Here is a 23,730-nt window from a genome sequence, read left to right as displayed (position 1 = left end):
GTTACGGTTACATCATATCATACATATGCATAGAAGAAGGAATCCAGAAACACAGAATGTTGTCTGTTCATGAAGTTAATTAGTTTGGGTATGAACATTTTCTATTAAAACTACAATTTTTGGTGCATGCTTTACGTTCCCTGTATATGGTTTTATTTGTATGCATAGTGCTCTCTGTATGTTTTTGTGAGCAATAGTGCAATTATGCAGTTAAGGAAGCATAAGTAGAAACTTATGTCTCACAGTATGTAAACATTTGTAAAGGTAGCATTTATCAATGTGGTATGCAACATGGGAAGATTGCAAATATTGCACCTCTGTAGTGCATGCTGCAGACAATGCCTACATGTCTTCATGAGACGTTCATGTACTGAAAGAACTGAGTAATGGAATTGTTTTTTTTTAATCAATGCTTTTCTTAATGAACTACGTGGCATATCTTAGTTCTTCAATCAACTCAAATACTTTTCTGCCAATTATAGAATTACAATTCCTTGTTGAGCCTCTGCATGAAAACTAAATGTACATGTGATGTTATCAGTGATGTCATCAATAACATTTGTGATGTCATCTTTGATGTCCTGGGTGTTATTGTTAGCAGTGCACAGTGGTGCGGCCAGTTATGGTTGCTTAGCCTACCATAACTTGCGAATTTCAGGGATTTTTCGGTTTTACTTCGAACCATAATGTCAAGTTTATAAAGGTTTGTTTTTTGGTGAATTTCACAGGTTTTTAGTTGCGCAATTTAACAATAACGTCCCCTTAACAACGTTTTTTTTAGTGAATATACAGATAAATGAGATATCGTTTTTCTTGGGCCATCTGTTATCTATTTTATGTGAAACTTCTCACTGTTTTGTATTGTTTTCTTTTGATTCCCTAAGCACTGTCAATAAAAGTTAATTAGAAATTAAATACAATCAAAATAAATCCTAGTCAGACACTCGAATACAATACAAAATGAAGATTTTAGTGTGACATGGATTCAATAGAAAGCCACTGGCACACCTGCTCCGGAAATATTGATTGAAAACCTCCATCAAAACCGAGAATCCTCCTTTGACCAATTAGCCACTTTGAAAATGATAACAAGGTGACAGTAATAAAACCCAACAACAGAAGAATCAAAAAGGAGCTATCCATGTTACAAAGAATTATACAAATTATGCAGGGCAACAGGAAATGTCAACTGCGAGAATGCTGACCAAAGATGACACAAGGCTTTGAAGAGAAATGACAAATCATAAAGTGCATGAATGCATCTTCAAACCAAACAATATAATTTCCCAGCATCTCCAAACCCCTTTTTTATTACCTGTTTACATTCATATAAATATGTAGAACTACAGTCAGATGATTCAATCGTTTGGACACATGTATATTTGTTAATTTGAGGGCAAGATGTAGGAAAGTAAGGTGCTGCTAGCTCTCAGGTAGCCGGGCACCTCTGAGAAAGTGTATGTTTAAAAACGTGTTAACTTGTTAACTTGCAACTCAACAGCCCAAAGATCTTTCAATCAATCAATCGATCAAACAATCAATCAATCCTTTACTTCCACAGTGCACTGTCACTAAAGGTCTCCTGGCACTGCCGAAGGTACTGGGGGAGAAACTAAAAGATGAGATGGACTAACTCATACAAAAAGAAAGGTCTTGAGCCCCTGCCTAAAAGATGCAACAACTGTGATAGTTTTTAGCTGCAAAGGCAGCGAGTTGCATAGCCTAATTCCAGGAACAGAGAAGGCTCTTCCACCCAGCCCCTCCTTCCTGTATTTAGGCACACACAGAAGCACTGCATTGGTAGATCTCAGGGCCCGACCTGCGGTTTAGCTGTGGAATTTCTCTTGAATGGCTAAACTTTCTCTACCATTTCGTGCACGATGAATGGGGCACAATGATTTGAATTTAACCCTGGCATCAATCGATAGACAACCAATGGAGGGACTGCCATGCTTTGGTTACCCCCATTCTATAGGCGATCGGTTTCACCAGACGCACTGCTGTATTTTGCAGCACTTGAAAGTGCTGGATGATGTAGGCTGGTTGTGCTAAATAGATCGCATTGCAATAGTCAATGCTCCCTTTAACACAGGCCGCCACTACCGGTGCGTATAATATTTTGGGGACAAAAGGGAGGGCCTTTTTAGCTGCTGCTTAAGTTTAAGGAACCCCAAGCCACACACCAAGCTGACCTGAGTCTCCATGGAGAGAAATTACGGTATTTTAATACCCACATTTCGGACCATTTTAACTGGTTCTGGCAAAGTATGAGGACCAATTATTAGCAGCCTGTAGGGGGCCAGTGATCATGACCTCTGTCTTCCCACCGTTCAGCTTGAGCCAGTTTGCCTTCATCCACCCTCAGCTTCCTATCTGAACACCACTGACAACTCCCAAACCAAACCAATGACATTTCAAGCAGCTTCACTGTTCTTTGAATTCAAGATCAAAGAAAAGATGTGAATCCATTATGAGCAAACTCAATCTCTCTTCTTTCCACCAAGCTCCCCACTCCTCGGTGATTGTCACAATCCTGCATGCCATGCACTTTGCATCTCACACACGCGCCTGATGCCCGGCACCTCATTCCGCAAGCACACATACAACAAGACACTCACAATGGTATCCATCCATCCACACTCACTTACCTGTCGCACCCGTTTTGGCTCTTTTATTTCTAGTTGTGCTTCAGCACTTGCAGGACCGGGGTGTTACATGGTCCACTATCGGACACAGAAAATAAATGGAGACAGACAAACCAGTTGTGCCTGTACTGTGGTGGCGGTGGACACTACAATGGCACCTGTCCCTTGAGACTACCAAAGCCACTGGGAAACTGGCCGGCCTGTTGTCAGCACAGAGGGAAACAACAGTCCCCCGCAATTCGACAGCCCTCCTGAAAGAAGAGCTGATGGCATCCTTATGGGGTGGAATCAACTTATCCACTGTGGCACTGGTTAATTAAGGAGCCTCTTGGAATTATATAGACAGTGCAGTGGCAGAGACAACCTCCATTTCCTGCTGCAACAAGAAAACCACCAACTTTGTGCAAGTTATAGACGGTAACCGATTGGCTTTTGGGCCGATCAACCAGCACACAATACTGCCACTCCTGCAGATCACTTGCCATCAAAAACGTATGGCTTTGGATCATAGAGACTCCTTCTTACACCATTGTTTTGGGATTGCCATGGCTCATACATCATAACCCTTACATCAACTGGAAGAACCGAGCCTTCATATTGTGTTCCAATCTCTGCACTTGCGTCTGTCCCGAATCCGTCATTGGGTCTGCTTTTCAAGGAACAGTAAACCCCAAACAAAGCGAGTTCTTTTCCTCCAGACCGATGCCTATCTGTTCTCACAACAAAATATCCGCTGTTTACCAGGACCTTAGCTCAACTTCGCTGAACCAGAAGCAATCCTTTTACCTGCACACAGACCATATGATTGCAAAATGTAGTTGCTTCCCGATAAAAGGATACCCCACGGCTGCATCTATTCCTTGATACATCATGAGAAGGATGTCCTGCAGGAGTACATACATGAGAGACTATAGAAGAGGTACATCACACCATCCAAATTGCCTGCAGTGGTACCATTGTTTTTCATACCAAAAAAAGGAAGGCACCCGGAGGTCTTTTATCGATTATCACTACATAAATTAAATAACATGCAAAATCAGTTACCCTCTAACTCTGATACATAATGTATCGGAATTCCTGCAGAAAGCACATCTCTTCACTAAAGTCGACCTTAGAGGGGCTTACTACCTCATATGAATCAAAGAGGGAGATAAATGGAAGACAGCATTCAAGTCAACTCTGGGGCATTATGAATACCACGTTATGCCCTTTGGCCTTTGTTATGCCCCAGCCATCTTCCAGCGTTTCATGTACCAGGTTTTCACACACTTGATCGGATTGGTTGTTTGGGTCTACCTGGATGACATTCTTGTTTCCTCTGCTACCTTGGCCCAGCACATACACCATGTTCACATCCTGCTTCAATGGCTGATAGACCATCATCATTAATGTAACATCAGGAAATGCCAGTTCCGTCAAACTAAGATAGAAGTTTTGGGGCATTAAATAATTCAGGAAGGCAACCAAATGCACCCAAGATCCAGTCTATCACCAATTGGAAGAGCCAACAGGACATTAAGGCCAGCCAATGTTTCCTGGGTTTCACTAATTATTACAGATGTTGTATAGCTGAGTTCTCCCCCCTTACGTTATGTTTGACAAGCCTATTAAACAACCAAACCCAGTTAATATGGGACGTCCAAGGAGAACACTTCTTTCAATGTCTCAAACAGGCCTTTGCGACTGCTCCAATTTTGCATTATCCGAAAGATACCAGGACTTTTATCATTGAAGCAGATGCAATACAATAGGTGCTGTTCTTCTTCAAAAAGGTCCAGATACCAATAAAGAACATCCGGTGGCTTATTATTCCAGGAAGCTGTCCAGTAGTGAGCTGAACTAAACTGCACCCGAAAACAAATTATTATCCTTAAGGGAAACCTTTAGTGAATGGCAGCACCATTTACAAAGTGGCACTTTCTGGGTTGAATTCAGAACCAATCACAGGCAACTACAGTATTTACATTCTGTTCAGTGCCAGAAAAGCCAACAAGCCTGATGGGCCTTCTACTTTTTATATTATGATTTCCACATAACATGCATCCCTTGCAACCAGAATAAAAGAGTGGATGCATTGTCAATGTCTCTGGATGAGAAACCAAATAACGAATCTGCATACTGTCTGCATGATCCATCCAAATATTTCCTGAGAGCCGTACAACCTTACCTTCAACGCATCAGATAACCATACCCCTGGCATAAAATCACAACAGACTTCATTGTTGATTTACCAAATTCCAGCGGGTGAACATGTGTTATGGTGCTGGTCAATTGCTTCATCAAAATGGCACACTTCATTCCTTTGCCTAAACTACCCACAGCAGCCCAGATGGCACAGTCCTTTCTATATGAAATACACCAACTGCATGGTCTCCACGAGAACATAATCTCAGACGGGAACACAGTATATCTTCCACTTTTGGAAATCCCAATGTCAACACCTGAAAATACACTGTGCCCTATGTTCTGGCTACCACCATCAGATGAATGGTCAAACTCAGATTATCAATAAAACATTGGAGAAATATTTGCACTGCTACTCCAATGCCACTCAGGAGAATTGGACTGAACATCCAGACGTGGCTGAGGTTGCATATAACGAGGCCCTGAACTCAGCCACCGAACGCAGTCCATTCATGTGCAACTATGGTGTGCACCCCCAAGATCATGCCAATGGATAAACCAACTTCCAGCATGAAACCAACTTCCAGCATGGTCCTGTCAACTGATGAAATGGTTCTAAAGATCTGTGACCAGCATCGCCTAGCGGAGTCCATGCTTACCCATACCAAGCAGGCCATTAAGCAACAAGACGATAGGCGACAAACCCCAAACCTATTTTACAGGTGGGAGACAAGGTGTTGTTGTCTGCAAAAAATGTGCCTATAAGCAATCTACCCACTACCTTGGTGCCCCGATTCCTCTGACCATTTTGCATCATGCACTGCATGGATCCTGTGTCTTTTCGGCTCCTGTTGCCACATCTTGGTGTATACATCCTGTCTTCCATGTCTCTCTTTTGGAACCCTATCTGCCCGATCCTTTTGGGCTCCTCCATCCTCAGCGACCTCCTATCACAAACGGCGAGTCCCCTGAGTACAAGATCCATGATGTCTGCGATTCCCACATCAGACCCGACCGCTTATACTATTTAGTGGATTGAACGTGGTACAATGCATGTGATTGTTCTTAGGAACCATCCTCTTTCATTCATGACACCTGTTTGGTACGGGAGTTCTACCGACATTTTCCTTGGAAGTCAGCTGCTACCCATCTCTCTGGGAGGGGCTATGTTGCCCTACGTCCGCACAACATGCACCCTGCATCTCACACATGCGCCTAATGCCCAGTTACTCATTCCACAAACACATATTCCACAGACATTCACACTGGCATGCATCCATTCACTCTCACTTACCTGCAGCACCCGTCCTGCCGCTTCTATGCCCTGTGGTGCTTCAGGGCTGGAAGGATTGGGACACACGCTGGTTAGGGACACAGGCATTTCATAGGCGCCACAATGTTCATTGGACCATGCATTCACGGCAGCTTGGCCCACTGGTTCCATGCATGCATGGTTTTGCAGCTTCACCATTGGTTGGCAACAATGCCAACCAACCACACTGTGTTTGGTGAAAGCCAGTCACGATAGTTGGCAAAACGCAATTCAACCATACTTTGGCTGGTAAACACGCCAACCAGCCACCAACTCTACAGAGTCTCATTCCTGCACCGCTGTTCTATTTAAACCCCTATCCCTGATTCCTAAGACCGTCTTATTGTGCTCAGATTGGACCTTTGTTGCTGTCCTTTTGTTCTGTGCCTGCCTAGTTGCTTTCTGTGCTGCCTACCTGACCTGCCTGCCTAACTCCTTGCTCAGGCTGGCCTTCCTGTCTTCCTTGCTCAGCCCCGCCTGCCTGTCTACCTGGCTCTATCCTGCCTGCATGCCCACCTTGTTCAGTTCTGCCTGCCTGAATAGCTTGCCATACCTTCATACTGTGGTTTTCTTTAATACAAACCAGCCCTGCATCCAGTCTTTCTCATCACTGTCCTATTGTCTTTCCTGCACTGTATGCCTCTCAGTCCTGCCTGCCTCCGGCACGAAGATCTACCTGCCTCCATTCAACCAACTTCTTGCTTCCCCTGCCAGTGTGCACACTGTCGTCGCACCACATAAATACAGGAGAAGCTATCCGTGGTGTGGAGAGTCGGGGCAACAGCAGTAACTGTTCATATTCCTGGGGTGCCGAAACGATTCTCTGCGCTAATCTACATCAGTATCCAGTCCAGCCCAAAACGGAGCACTAGAGAAGAACAGGTACACGACGTCAGCGAGATGCATTCCTTGACAGTGATTCAGACTGCATTTACCAACATCAAATCCATGGTATGGGAAGAATTGATGAATTTCTCATTAAATAAATAAATAAATAACCATGTCATCCAACATATAGCATAATCATTCTCAGAATTGTGCAGAAAGCAAGATCTCCCTTTTCTCATAGTAGATGTCACAAATTCGACCAATGGATCCACTGGAAAAGGAAACATTCTCATCACTTTAAAAGCATCACCATACCACACATGTTGGCAAACTATCTGATGATCTCTAACCTACCATACCCAATTAATATCTTGGAAAAGGAGTTCACGATACAGAGGTAAGAATACCTGGTACGGAATCAAAATCACCCTGAAAACCAGCCGGGAACAGAAAATCCTCTGGTTAAAATCAGAGAGGGGCGTCCCATCCCCTCATGCTGAAAGCCTGAAAGCCATCCTCATACACCTGATCTCTCCAAGGCCCACAACACTGCAAATAAAACTATACTCACAGAGAGAATAAAATATTTGTCCAGGGCATGTGGTACAGCCTTTAAATGGTATCACTGCTTCATCACCAAACACACTCAACAAGTGCAAATAATATGAGTAGGTTTCATCTCCCCACTTAATTCAATATATATTCTTCCAGTGATCCCACTTTCAACACTGCTGGCCAATATTTACATGAATCCACTGGACCTGATTCTAATAAATAAAAATAAAAAGATAACATTCTAAATATAAGCAGCCAACTCCATAATTCATGTGACAGGAGAACACAAATCATCTGAAGTATGCACCAATGTATTAATGCAAGCGACACCTGATAGCCCAAATTAAAATGGCTCAAAACTGCAGCAGAAACCATGTGGAAGAGAGATAAATATACAGGGCCTCATTGCGACTTTTGGGGAATGGGTTAACAGGCTGCGCTAATGGAGGCGGATCCGTTAAACGCATTCCACAAAATTACGAGGTCCCCTTGCAGGACCCGGTAAGGACACCTGGTAAAACCAGGCGTCCTTACCGGCTCCCACGAGGGGGCCAGGGAACTAACAACGGGCCGTTCGGAATCACCCCATTGTTAGCTCCCGCTCCCATTCCCATTGAGCCCTATGGGGGTTCAAATGGGAATGGGGAAGGTCCGGGCCCGGGTTCCCAGTAGGAGGAATTACCGGGCCCTCCGAACTCGAAACGGCCCGGTAATTCCCCATTCAGGGAACCCAGACCCGATTTTGGCTACCTCCAAAGTCGTAATGAGGCCCATAGAGTCTAAACAGGCAGACAGTGTGTAGGGAAAAAAGAGATAGGCACATGCATCGACTTCTGTAACACAACTAAACCATCACAATTAGGCAATTAAACAAAGGTCCACTAACGCACAACTAAAATAAGAAAGCCATTACTCGTGAGTGGTCCAAGATTCTTGGACTGACACCCCTATCAAAGTCAAAAAGTACAAAACCTTACCTTAGGATTCCACTGTGACATTTATTAAACCACAGATACACGTTGTGGTCAAGGACAGTAATGTCCATCTTAAATTGTTCAGGATCATCCAGCCATGCCATAGAACACTTGTGTGTCCAATCGGAACTATGGCAATATTGTCTCAGTAAGTAGGTTGTGCACCAAGCAGCAAGGATTTTCCTAAAACTGAGCAAAACAGGCTGAATCACTCCTCCCGTGAGAGCTCTCTACTGGCTCCCAAAGGATCAGTGACATTTGTGTACGTGGAACAAATCACATGACGGATCAGGACCCAGATACCTCTGGCGACCTGCCTACTGAATGTAAGCCAATGTATGCTTTAATCTATTGGCGATTTGTAAACATGAACATGTGCGTACAGAAACGGCTTCAGTTCCGAGGCTCTGGTCTAGCCCTTAAAGGGTGATGTACCAGTCCAAATTCAAACAGAACTCACATTTAGGGCAACCTTCATGGTCAGAGACTGTGCATCGGCAATGGCCCGGGCCTCAGCTCAAGGAAATACCAACCATTCTGCCTTAAGCAACAACTGATAATGACAACATTTAAGGAAAGATTCCCAACCACGCTATCTTAAATATGGGACCAGCAGTGGTCGAAGTGTACGAAAAGAAGTAGTGGAACTATGTTCCCTGCTGGCCTGCACCCACTTCCCACAAACCCCATCGCCACCCCCCAATCCCCCCCTACGACACACAATCCAAACCCCCAAACAAACACACCTGCTATTTAAGGGAATGGAAGTGCAAGCTTCAACTTCTTCCCACACTTTTATTTTAAAACTAAACCATTCCAGAACGTTTTCTTTTTAAAATAAAAGTATAAGAACAGTAAAACTTAAAAATAAAAAATATAGGAGCACCGCTCCCAACCACTCCCACTCACTTCGATCTCTGGGGACCAGTCAACTAACATCACACTCCTTCTGGAAGGATTGGCGTGACACTCAGTTGTACCCCCGTTGATCATGGTATGGTTTCCAGACACAACACTAATGAAATAACACGTATGGTGGGGATATGAACAAGTCCATACATTGAGTGCTGTCAATTGGCTGCAAAGTGTCATGGTATCAGCAATTATGGGGCTTTGGCCAGGGGCTCAGGAGCAACATAGGGAATTTATTTTTTGAAAAAAATTTGTAAAATGCATAGAATCACTTTCTAACCGATATGGTAGGTCTGAAATGAATGACATAACATGCAGAGGGGAGTAATCACTATAGCTGCACTCGAGCCTACAGGCTGCTCGTCCTCAACTACCATCAGCATCTACAAAGCTACCCTTGGGGACTACAATGAAAAATGGCAATGGACAAAGTCCTCTCGAGAAAGCAAGCATAAGACACAAGGACAATTGGATTGATTCACTTAGGCCATAAGACATTTTTAAAGTAATCTCTTCAGTAAAAAATTGAAGGAAAGAACGAGACAATCAAATTCGAGATTGCAATCATTCATATATGCCATAAACAAAACTAAATGTCAACATCAAAAAGAACATGCAATGAAACCCCTAAGATTCCCCCAACCCTCTCACCACTTGTTACATCAGATTTCCGAAAGTAAAAACGCAGGTGCACGGTGATCACATAAATAGCGTAGCTATTGTGCAATGGTACAATCCCAGCCTCGCGACAGCTGGGGAATCCCCTGAATCCCACATACCACACACGGGGAGCAGCAGACACACCCGCAACCCATGATGCCCTTGTACGTTACAAAAGGAATTCAGCATATCCTTTCTCTGTATTTTGGGGTGATACCATTACATCTAGACAGTGTTCAAGGATCCGCCATATGCAACCAGGGTTTAAACAGCATTGTGTACATAAGATCATCCAAAATAAAGGGCTATTCTGCAGGCAGATATCTACCCCCAAGATGATCATCCAACAAAAGAACAGATGGATCCTAGTCTGCATGACTGACCAGGGATGGAATGCAGATTATGTAATACATATTTAGTAACGGGCCGCTTTATCCCTTTGCGTGTACATCTTGATCGCCATATATCAGTATGAGTATTCCACCAGGCCCAAATGCTCTCAAGTCCGTAGGCCTGGTTAAATCTCTATTGTTGATCTTTAATAGACCTTGGAATGATTCCAAGTTAAAAGAAAAAGGAGGGTCACCGCCTCTGTAAACATACGTGATTTTCTCATGAATTATGATCGATCACCTTTAGCATATCTCCCACAGAAGTCGTATGTGCTGGAAGTCTTCCAGGGTGAAGCAACCAACAACCCAGCTGCCAAAGGCAACTTTGTCAGAAGGCAACTCGGCTTCTGTATTCATGGGAAAACACCTTTAGTTGGTCTGCACAATACACAGGTCGTATGATCCTAGAGGATCCTGCACCCACTCATCACTGCCATCTCCTTGAGAATTTCTGCCAATAATGTTTAAAACTTTAGACACTGACACCAAATGTGCGTGCACATTCCCATCCCCCCCACCAACCACTCCAACATAACACGTTTTCCCCTTTATCATCTTTATATAGTGGTCTTTGTGTTTTATGAATGCCCCATGATTCCTGGAATATATGTCCCCAGGATTCCGCATTAACTGTTTGGAGTGATTAAAAGAGAGTAGAATTTGGAAAGTATTGCCCTTGAAGAATTTGGAAAGTATAGCCCTTGAATTGAAGATAATATTCATTGTTTTAGCTTGTGATTTTATAGTTTGATGCAAAATCCAATCCTTCATCTGGTTTCAGTGCAACCTTTCTTTCTTGTGCACTGTAGAAAACATATTATCCCATTCCTAGAGAACAAATGGTGCACATATTCAATTATTGTCTTTAAACCTAAAATCTAAATCCCTGCCACAATAGGCGGGCGTAAAGTCGGGTTTTGTATGCTGCTGAAACTAAACTAATACATAGTTCATCAGTGTGGGACATGCCCGAGTCTAAATTTTGGAAAGCATTGCTAAAACTTCCTAACTGTACCCCATTGCCACTCGTAAGGTATGAACTTGGTTTGATTACACTTCATGTACAATTAATATGGAAAATGTGTTCATTTCTACGCAAATGTCTTTTAGGTCTTGAACATCGTGACATCTTGAGTCCTGTTGCATACTACCTTGTGAATTCTAACCATCTTTTTCCACGCACTTGGAGAAACTGCGTATTGAATGCTCTATCTGATGCTTCTATACCTTTACTTGTCCTGTTGACAAATCCAAACCGAGCTAAACTAAAATTGTATCAAAAAGACTGGATATGCACCAGGGACAAATGCTGCACTTACAAGGACTTTGACACTCAGCTATTTGGTCATAAAAGATTCCGGGTAATGTCTGATTACTTACTGAAATTTCCATTACCTTATATAAGGCAACAATATCTGCGTTTCAGGTTTAACCTATATCCGACAATGGAAATCAAGGCCAGGAGGGGCTTGGTCACTGATGATCTAAATCATTGTCGCTTCTGCCATGACAAAATGTGTCGTGAGACATTGAAACACTTAATAGTAGTTTGTCCAGCTTTAGATGTGACAAGAAAGAAACTTTTCAGCAAGCAACTGCGAACATATGTACCTTTGACTGTTGATGAAATCTGGCACAGAATCTTTTCAAGCAATAAGATGGGACTTAGAATTGCAATTGTACAATTCTTGGATATAGTGTTGTTGGGGGAAACTGAAATTTATCATAAACCTACTTAAATGAGACTTGAATACAGAACCCCGTGAATTGTTACGAATACGGAAATATGCATCTGCTTAAAAGCTAGGGAAAAAAAAAATGTTTTATTTGCAATTTTAATTGTACTATGTATATTGTGCATTGCAAACTGTTCTCAATTGATCTTAAATAATCGTTACATTGTTATATTTGAAAGGTTGATTTATCAACCAACCAAATAAAAAATAAATAAATAAATAAATAAATAAAGTCGGGTTTTTATGTTTCAGTTGTAATGGAAAATTGTAAGGTGTTGCTTTATCGTAAGTTTATCCCAAGCAGCTTGTGTTTTATTGAAGGAAGTCATTAGACATCTAAACGGTCTATGTTACTGAGGAAAGCAGAAAACCTAACTGGAGGGTAAGGTCGGCAACACTTCTGTTCCTTCCAGATCTGAGTCAACTGGGGTGTTACGTAGTCACCGAAACGCACAACTGCATGATCATGCAGACAATTGCCCTGCACAAACTCAAGGAGTTCCACAGCCAGCAAAGCCCACACATAAATGCTAGGTATGTGATTGGAGCAACACAATTGGAGCCCCAATTCCTCCTTCATACTTACCCCTTTACAACCTCAAAATGCTTTCAGGCCCCACACTACTTATCATCCCAGATTCCTTTATCTTCCCATAGTGTTGCATTATAACTGCAATGTCAAGCACATGCACAAGGATGAGTGCAGGAAGCTGGATGGCACAATGCCCCTAAGTCCTCATGTTTGTGTATTGCAACACCATGACCATGTGCAATTGAATTCTACAGGTCATTCTGGAACACACTGCTGCCCTGGCTCTCCCCATCCATGGGCTAGGGATTCAGGCTTTCAAACTGCAATTCATGCATACATTCGTACCCATGGCCACAAAGCTCTATTCCATCCGGTTTCAGGGGGACCAGCAAGAACAGCAGAGTGCCTCCAGGCTGTGAGGCAAAAACGAACGAGCCCCCAGAAGACTCCCCTCACACAATCTGCAGGTAAGCACCATTGTCTGGCATGCCTGCAGACCATGGAGCGTTACTTGTGAAAAATCTGTTGAATGCGCAATTTTCGCTGTAATTTCACTGGCGGCACATTGATATTGCTGAGGATCTCCATATGTAGGGTGTGAGATGCAAATCATCTGCAGCACTGTGGTCGTCCTGTTTTGCTGTATTTCGGATTGCAGGGCACCACTCCAAGATGGCCGACTCCATCGGACTTAGAGGTGTGCCTCCCGCCCGGCCCCACTGTGATCCTATTGGCTGGCCCTGGCCAAATAGGCCAATCACGAAGCGGGCAGGCTTGCTGGCCCCCTTCCCAAGGCCCACCAAAAGGCCCTCATTGGCTGTGCCTCCTCTATTCCACCCTTGTTCAGGGGGACCACCAAGAACACTGGAGTGCCCTAACACTGCAAGGCAAAAACTAATAAGACCCCAGAAGGATCCCCTCATGCATTCTCCAGGTAATCACCATTGCCTGGGGTGGCTACAGACCATGTAGCATTCTTTTTTTTTTTAATCTGTCGAATGCGCAATTTTCACCATAATTACACTTTCGGCCTGTTGATATTGTTGAGGATCTCCAGGTGTAGGGTGTAAGCAGCAAATCATCTGCAACACCGTGGTCATCCTGTTTTGCTGCATTTTGGATTGCTGGGCAGCACTTCAAGATGTCTGACTCCATTGGACTTGGAGGTGTGCCTCCCCCACCCGCCCCACTGTGATCCTATGGGCTAGGCCCTGACCAAATAGGCCAATCACGATACGGGCAGGCATGCCGGGCCCTTTCCCAGGGCCCACCGACAAGTCCCCTGTCTGAGCCTGTCCGGGCCTAAGGGGTTTGGGGGTCCCTCTGCTCCTCTCCACATAGCATGGAGCAGGGGACAGTTGGACAGCCTGGTACAGCATGAACTTGGGCTGTAACTCACTGCACCCTGCAGATCAGCAGTGAGTAATGATTAAGCACTGGGGACTACCTCTCCACTAATCTCCAACAGCTGTTGAACCACAGTGTGCTTACAACACTCTACCCTCTCGACTTACTTAATCTCACTCATTCCTACCAAAATTTGTCTGAATTTGTCCTTGCGAAAGTTGTGCTAACATTTTAATTGTGTGTGTTTAGAGTACCTACATCAAAAATCAAATTTGTGTGCCCTTACATCTGTGCTGCCAATTTAGTTTTGTGTGTTTAGATTACCTGCATCAAAAATCAAACTTAGGTGACCTTAAATCTGTGCAGTCAATTTATTTGTGTGTGCTCTGAGTACCTTACATCTAAAATTGAAGGTAGCGCCCTTACATCTGTGCTGCAAATTTATTTTTATGTGTTTAGAGTACCTTACATCAAAAATCAAATTTGCGTGCCCTTACATCTGTGCTGCCAATTTAGTGTTGTGTGTTTAGATTACCTGCATCAAAAATCAAACTTAGTTGACCTTAAATCTGTGCAGTCAATTTATTTGTGTGTGCTCTGAGAACCTTTTTTTTTTTTTTAAATATTTTTATTTTATTTTAAATGAAAACAGTACAAAACAAACTTGAGGTATTATGTACAATAGGATAATTGACAATTAAGAAAACACAACACTGCACTCCCCCCTCCCCCCCATGAGCTTATCAACAGGGTAGTTCTGTATCAACCTGGAGCGGTCGGGTGTCTTCCTCCTCCGAGGCAGTAGGTTCCCCCTGCACCCCAAACAGACCAGTAAAATAACAGCCTCCAGGCTACTAGGTTGCCCACATCCTCCTCCCCGCATTTACTACATGCTTCTTGCCAGACCATGGTTTCAGCTTTCGCCCATTTTTGCAGATCCCTCCACCACATCTTTATCCTGGGTTTGTAACATTGCTTCCAGGTCATGGCTATCCTCCTCTTAGCGAGTATATACGCCAGGTCTCTCAGTTTCCCCAGATGTCTGGTGTTCTTCGGCCTGGGGAACCCCCCTAGGAGGCAAGCCCAGGCCGTGTCAATGCTTAACAATACCCCTTTGTCAGCTAACTTCTGTGACACTTCTCCCCAGAAGACTTCGATTACTGGGCAGGACCAGAACATATGCGTCATGTCCGCGTCCTCCTCGTTACATTTCGGACATGCTTGTCTGCCTGCGTTCGCAAACCTAGCTATCCTTTTGGGGGTCATGTACGCTCTGTGCGTGATATATAGTTGGATTTGCTGTAATCTAGCATTTCTGGACACTTTTTTATGATATCCCATAGCCCGTTCCCACATGCCATCAGTCATCTGTGTCCCCACCTCCGACTCCCATTCTAGTCTCAGATCCAATGGGTCCTTTCCCACCCGGGACATCACCACTTCATACAATCTGGAAATCTCGTGTCCGCCCTCGGATATATCATATATCGTGTCGATCAGGGCGTCTGGATCCTCTGCTAACACCGTCTCAGGCCATGATTTTCGGATAATCCGTACCAATCTGAGGTATGTAACAAATTGGCCCCCATGTAACCCAGTCTCTTCTCTTAGGTCTGCAAAATCCTTAATGGCCCCATCTTGCCATATATCTCCTAACGTAGCCAACCCAACCGGTTCCCAGTATATTCTGATCACTCTCCTAAATTGGCTATCGCCCGCAGTCAAGGCGACCAGTGGCACCTGCGGCGAACACGGGTCCGGGCTTTCCAGCAACCGACATGCTCTGCGCCATATTCTCCACCCAAGTAATAACATGCCAGGGCGAACATTTAAGTCCTGTCTAGGGACCCAGATGATCTCCTTCAAATAAAACGGGGCACAATCTGTCCCAACCAACCTAGACTCGGGAGATTCCTCATCAGAGAGCCACTGTGTAACATATTGCAATTGGCTTGCCACATAATAGGCCTCAAAATGCGGTAATTTGATCCCTCCTTTATCGTGAAAGTTTTGCAGCTTCCAAAGTGCCACTCGGTTGCGAGTGCCGTGCCATAGGAAGTCCCTGCACATACTGTCGAGTTTGGTAAAGAACCTCCTAGGTATTAAGTATGGTATGTTGTTGAAGAAATGCAACAGTCTAGGCAGGACAACCATTTTGAGCAACGCCCCTCGCCCCATCATTGCCAGCGGCAGCTTTTCCCAAAATCGCATGGATGCACGGATGTTATCCACAGCAACTGCAGTATTGTGCAGATGTTCGTTTACCACAGTATGATATATGTCTATTCCGAGGTATCGGAAGGACTCGGTCGCCCAGGGCACGGGTAGTACCGGTAAACGTTCCGTGGGGACCCTCGCATAATACCCTAGGGGGAACATGCTCGACTTGCCGGGATTAACCGCTATGCCGGACAATTCGGCATACTTCTGCATGACCTCCAAAACATACTGGAGGTTCTCCTCCGGATATTTTAGGTACAGCAGCAAGTCATCGGCATATAGGGATATCAAGTCGCTCTCTCCTCCCACCTCGATGCCCACCAGGTCATATTGCTGTCTAAGATATACCGCTAAGGGTTCCAGGGCCAATATGTATAACATCGGGGACCAAGGACATCCCTGCCTAGTACCCCTACCAAGGCGCCACTTATCGGATATCACCGATCCCGTGCATACCCTAGCCGTTGGCTGGCTATACAGCAGCCTCGCCCATCTGATATAGCCTGGCCCAAACCCGTATTCCCCCAGGACTGCGAACAGCCACGGCCACCTCACCGAATCAAATGCCTTTACTGCGTCTAAGGAAATCACTGCCATTTCCTCATCCCTTCTGTTCCCTTCTTCGATCACCCTGTGGAGCCGCCTATGATTATGGGTTATATTCCTGCCAGGAACATAACCTGTCTGATCCGAGTGTATTAGTCTGCCAATGACCTTGCGTAGCCTGTCCGCAGGGACCGCTGTCAGGATCTTACTGTCTTGGTTCAACATCGACAGCGGTCTATACGACCCACAGTGTTGTCTCGGCTTGTTAGGCTTGGGAAGCGGCACTATCAGCGCCTCTCTGAGCGTGTCCGGCAATCGGCCTCCCTCAAATGATTCATTATACATCTCCAGCATAGGGGGGAGTATCTCTGCGCTGTATGTTTTATAAAACTCACTGGGGAGTCCATCAGTGCCCGGGGTCTTGCAAGTAGGCAGCCGTTTCACCACCTCTTCCAGTTCATCTAGCGTAATGGGACCATCTAACTCCTCCCTCTCCTCTGCACTAATTCTAGGCAATTCCATATCTTCTAGTGTGTCCCTGATCTTATCCAGATTGTCTTCCCCTTTGTCCTCATACAGCGCTTTATAATAATCTAAGAAAGCAGCGTTAACCTCTTCCTGAGTGTGAGCCTCCTCCCCATTTTCCCTTTCTATCATCATGATCGGGGCCCTAGGGGTTTCCCTCTTATAAAGCCATGCCAGCAGGCGACCAGTTTTGTCACCGCCTGCATGCTGCCTCTCCACGTATTTCCTGTAGTTGAGGTCACAGAGCCGCTCCCAAAGCTCCGAGCATCGTTGCTGTAATTCAAGTACTATATCTGTGTCCCCCCCCGCTCTGGTACATTCACGCTCCAATTCCTTCTCCACTTTCTCTAGCTCAGCTAGAACCCCCCCCCCCTGCAGGCCCTTCGATTTGGAAATGGCGTCGCCCCTCAATACCACCTTAAAGGCCTCCCAAAGTGTACTGGCCGAATCTACACTGCCCGTGTTCTCCTCAAAGTACCGTATAATCGCCTCTCTAATATCCTCTCTGAAGACCGGGTCTCTAAGCGCCTCCGCCCGAAGGCGCCATGTTGGTATCCGCCCTCTGGGGCGGCCATATTGCCAGGCCATCACCAAGGGCGAATGGTCCGACAGGACCTTCGCTCTGTATTCAATCTGAGTAGTTGCTATCGCCACTTCTGGCGTGGCAAAGAAATAGTCTAATCTCGTATGCAACTGTTGGGGGGCCGAATAATGAGAGTACTGCAAGGCAGTGGGGTGTTTCAATCTCCAGACATCCTCTAGTCCAAAATCGTCTAATAGTGCCCGTAAAGCCCTAGCCGCCGGGGTGGGCTTGTCCACTTTACTGTCGGACCTATCTATCTTGGGGTCAAGAACACAGTTGAAGTCCCCCCCCCAGATAATCGGTTCCACTGCGCACGGGCCCAGGCGTGTACATAAAGACCTGAAGTATATAGCAGTATTCTGGTTGGGGGCATATGTATTAATAATACTCAATCTTCTGTTCTCAATCAGTGCCCTTAGTATTACCAGCCTACCCTCCGTGTCTGCCTCCTCTCGTAGAATTCTAAGTGGAACATGCGGGGCCACCCAAATCAGTACACCCCTGGCATAGGCCGAGTACGGGGAGCCCACCACCGTGCCACCCCATTTTTTCTTTACAAGGTCTAGTTTGCGTTGGGTCAGGTGCGTTTCTTGTATCAGGGCAATGTCGATCTTCTGTCGTTTAAGATACAACATGACTTTATTTCTTTTCAGGTAACTATTGAGTCTGCGGACGTTCCAAGTGGCAATCTTAAGGTCTCCCATGGCAATTATGTGTCTTCCCACCCCATTTGCAGGAACCTCTAGCAGTTCGCATGACACAGAAGGCGTCCCACTGCAGCCACTCCGCGAATAAGCTCTCTCCCCAACTAACTACACACACAACCAAACCCCAACTCCCTGTCCCCTCCCTCACCCACCCTCCCCCCAACAACACACACCCCAACTGTTGCCCAGCTTCAACAACAGAGCTCAGGCACCCCCACATCTAGTTCCGCAATCACCGATCGGTGCACGGAGCCCAGTAGGGTGAGGTCGCCCTAATGGCCACCTAACCTAAGCTATTGTGGGGAAAGAGTATCGCTCCATGGGGCTCCCGTTCAATAATAATCCCAGTGTTTGTGACAAACAGTACAACCTACTGACCTTCCATACGAAGGTTCCGAACCGACTATAATCAAGTCTCATAGTCCATGAGTCGCGCCATCTTGCGACGCCATTTTACGCCTTCCGCAGCTCCTCCGATTCCTTCTTGAGCCGGTCCGCCGATTCCTGGGGGCACCCCTGTGTGTCGAGCCACTCCATGGCATCCTCTGGGGTCTCGAAAAATAAAGTTTTATGCGCCTGTATAACCTTCAGTTTTGCAGGATAAAGCAACATATATTTATAGCCTGCCTCCCTCAGCCTTCGTTTCACAGTCCCAAAGTTCATGCGGCTCCGCTGCACCGCTAGAGTGTAATCCGGATACGCCGTGATGTTTGCTGCTCCTCTCTTGATCGTGCCTCCTTTTCGAAAATGTTCCAATATTCTTTCCCGATCGCGGTAGTTAAGAATTTTGGCAATGATGGATCTAGGCGGGTTTCCGGGAGGCGGCCTCCTCTTTAAGGCTCTATGCGCTCGTTCCACTGCGAAGCCTTGGGATAAGGCCCCTCCGGGTATCTCCTGCAGTAACATGGTCTCCACAAAGTCAGTAGGGTCACGGCCCTCCATCCCCTCCGGTAGGCCCACAATGCGGATATTGTTGCGACGGGCTCGTCCTTCCGCCTCCTCCGCTCTACTCTCCAAGTTGCCCACCCTTTGAATTAGGGCGTGCAGTTTTGCCTTGTGGGTGGCGCAGTCCGCCGTATTCGGGCCAACTTCTTTTTCCAGGGACTCTGTGCGCTCTGCCAGAACCCTAACATCCTGTCTCAGCAAATTGACGTCCTCCTGGACCTCCCCAACTTTGAGGTCCAATGCCGTTTTTAATTCGGAGACAGCCAGTTCTAATTTCGATTCCCAAGCTGCTCTCAGGTCCGCTATCGCAGCCAGGATTTCTTGATTAGAGCTCGAAGGCGTTGCGCCACCCACGGCCGATGCATCTTTATTCTTGGCGGCGTCCGGGCCCGGGGACGTCCTGGTGAAATCGTCCAGCGTGGGCTGTTTCGCTTTGGGTCGCGCTGCCCTACTTGACATGATTCCAGGGATGTGCAGGTCATTCGAATGATGAGTGGGCGCACTGCTCGCTGGTATCATTAGGTCTTCCCGCTACTCTTTTCTATTCCGTCTCGGGCCTATGTCGGCCATTTTGAGTCGCCCTTTGTCCTCAACGTCTCTCGGCTTTTCTTCTCCAATGTTCGCCGTCGTAGCTACTCTGTCCTCCAAAAGTTCACAGTGCATAGGTGGCACTTTCACACGTTGGCATACGTGTCGTCGGTGTTCAATAAGCAGTCACACCGCACTAATTTGCCCGGATCTGTTCAGGATCTCGGGAGCTCCGCTGGAACGCGTCCTCCTACATGGCTCTCGTAGCCACGCCCCGCTCTGAGAACCTTACATCTAAAATCGAAGGTAGTGCCCTTACATCTGTGCTGCAAATTTCTTTTTATGTGTTTAGAGTACCTTACATCTAAAATCAAATTTGGGTGCCATTACATTTGTGTTGCCAATTTCGTTTTGTGTGTTTAGAATACCTTACATTTATTTGGAATTTAGGTTCCCTTACATCAGTGCTGCCAATTTCGATTTGTGTGTTTAAAGTACCTGCATCAAAGATCAATGTTAGGTGCCCTTACATCTGTGCTGCCAATTTAAATTTGTGTGTTTACAGTATCTGCATAAAAAAATCACATTTCGGTGCTGTGCATATGTTTTGTGTGCCTTGATTGCTATGCCAGTGCATTTGCTTTTTGCTTCCCATGGCTACTAGGCTACCAGGTGAGTTGTGCTCTTACTGTGCTGTGCAGCCCTGCTCTTTCTTCTGCCTTTCCTCCACCAGTATAGCACTCAACATCTCACCCATTTTTCTAACTGATATACTATCACCTATCCTCCCTCTCTCAAAAAGTCTGGAAGAAAAAAACATAAAATAGATACCCTGACCACTAACCCTGGCCTACCCATTGCAGCCACCTATGTCACTGCAACTTCCAGACAGATCTTTACTGATATCCTTTTCTCTGTCCCTTTTCCTGATCTACGGACTCCTCATCTCATCTCCATGCTCTTTCCTCTTACGCCCTCTACCAGTAATGGTGGCACCAAATGGGATGTCCTCTTGCCCGGCTTCATATCATCCAGGTGTATGATTAATGTCTATCACACTGGCACTATCTTGGTTAAGGGTCCTCAACCCAACCCCCTCCTCATTGGCCCATGCCTGACATCCCTCATTTACTTCCTCGCTACTCCTGCTACCCCTTCCTCTACTCTCTATGCCCCCCTCTGACATGGTGTATCACGCCCCTGTATGCTGAAGACAGGGTCCCTGGAATAGCCCTCCTGTCCCCCATTCGCATGACACCATGAAGAATGAGAACCAAGAGATGCCAGTCACTGTTTGGCAGCCCCCAGGAGGGACAGTACATTCTACATATGTGAGCAGATATTCTCTCAGACAACTGTTCAAACCCTGCTTAGCTGACATCTTCGTGGACACAGGTGCCATACCCTAGAACCAGGTTGACTAATGATAAATATCCAGCGTGATGACGTCATTAGTGTAATCCCCCGACAGAGCAACATTAGCCACAAAGCAAATGTGTATCCTTGCATGAAGTTACACAGACATGCACAGACACACACACACGCACGCACGCACACACAAACACACACACCCAAAGAACATGTTTACACAATTCTGTAAACACAGGACAGATACATGTACATACTGTCAGAAGCCTTTTTCTTTAATTAGCCAAGTGCAGAAACGCAGAAACGAAAGAAAGCAATAGCTAAACAAAACAAGCTTGCAGCCGCTTATTGCAACTAACCATATGGAACTTCAGGGATGTATAAAGAACCTGGAAGGGCCGAATACTCCTAACCTCGAGAGAAAGCAGCACAATATATATAGAGATAGAAACCATAGAACAACTGTAGTGAAATTGCAGAAAGTCACATGCCTCAGAATAAGGAACAAAGAGATGCAGATTCTGCAGCACAAAGCAAAGGGCAAGTGCTCACAGCCACGGACGAGGGCGGGTAGAACATTCTTGACTCCAGGGGCAAGGAGCCACCTGCAAAATAACTGAATAAATCCTCACTAATTGCAGACCAAAAAGCTCAGCGTTGCAGTTCGCATCCATGTGACTAAGCCAAGCAGAACAATAGCCCTTTACCCATGGTGGGAAGGGAAGCTTTTACCAGCGAAGCAGACAAGAACTGATTCATGTGTTGCCCAACAAACATTGCAATCCACAGACACTCTCTCAGGATAGGTGGCTATAACAGTGGCAACATTGAGCACTGGGAACAAAGCAGGGTCCGAGGCCTGGGGGGACCCGCCCCAGACAAATAGGGAACCCAAATCCTGGGGTGGTGTGTAATGGGCAAGGGCCAATGGTAGTCTTGCCACTCTACAACAATGTAATAAATAGTTTTTGGGGAATTCTCAGGCGAGACTACCTGAAATGGAAGGAGCAGTTAGGTCACTCATATAGGCAACTTCCATAGGTACTACCATCCAAACCACCCAATAGAATGGCCTCTTAGTTTTTTGGGGAGAGTTTAGCTTTTGTGACGCCATTGCGTAATACATGTTTGTGACAAGGGACCAGGAGAATTTTGTTTTCCGGTATTATCCCCGTCTGTTATGAACAATAAAGCACAGTTCTAACTTGCCCTTGGCTGATTCCTCCATCATTGAGGGGGGCGGGTTTGTTGGGCCTGGGGCACTCTATTGGACAGTAACTGTGTAGCATGAACCTCGGTCCTCTGGCATGCCATTACAAATTGGTAGCAGAGGACTGTTCGCAACGTTCGTTCAGCCTGAAGCCACCTCTTACATCGCAATGCCTGGAGGACTCTGAGGTGACTCGCAAAGCACAAGAGTAACACAGAGGTGCACTCCTTGCAGAGGCTGTCAGAAGCGGCCATAAAGGAAATCCTGCCCGTGGACTGTGAGCAGCCCAGCAGACCAGAAGGGCAGAGTGGCAGCTTTGGAGAGAGCCTGTGACCGAGCAGTGTCAGCGGATAACAGAGTGTAAGTATTGACTCAGCCACACAGCAAATGAGGGAGGCAGTGAAAAGATGCTGGGAGAGGGGTGGTGTTGACTATTGTAAAGTATTGTTAAGTATTTATGAGTAGTGTTGAGTATAATAGAGTATTGTAGGGTCATTGATGATGTTAGGGAACATTTGTTCTTGAGGTAATAGGTTGAGGCAGTTATCCTCGACTATTGATTCAATGGTACAGATGATAGAAGTTATGTGAATATTGGATTTTCTGTGGATTGGTCTTTGTAGCTCAGGTCATGGATGATGGTATCCCCATGTATAGGGCTTAGAAAATGAAGTTAGCTTGAACCGCGGAAGGTATTCTTCTGGTTAAGTCTTGCAGAGATGTTTTATCTACAAGGCAATGTTATAGATGCAGATAGAGGATGTGCAATATTGGTATCCCCTGTGTCAGATTTCCTTCTTCTCAACGCAGAGGCAGCACAAACGTGGCTAGAACACCTCCCTCCCCGTCGGGTCTTGGTACCTGCAGAGCAATTAACACAGGCCACCTTGACCCTTGGGGGAAAGAGGGTTAGGGTCCGATGATTGGATGGGTAGAGGTTGTTTAGGAACACCGGGAAGAGGGAAAGGGAGAGGTTATGGATGGGGATGGGGAAGAACAGGGTAACATGCTCCTCAGCTCTGGCTCCTGTATCTGGAGTTCTCCGCCCTGGCGCTTTCTTGCATTCACTTGCAATCTTACT

The sequence above is a fragment of the Ambystoma mexicanum genome, chromosome 2q (assembly GCF_040938575.1).
Source record: "Ambystoma mexicanum isolate Mex_15411 chromosome 2q, UKY_AmexF1_1, whole genome shotgun sequence".
Classification (NCBI taxonomy): domain Eukaryota; kingdom Metazoa; phylum Chordata; class Amphibia; order Caudata; family Ambystomatidae; genus Ambystoma; species Ambystoma mexicanum.
This window is presented reverse-complemented; position numbering follows the sequence as displayed.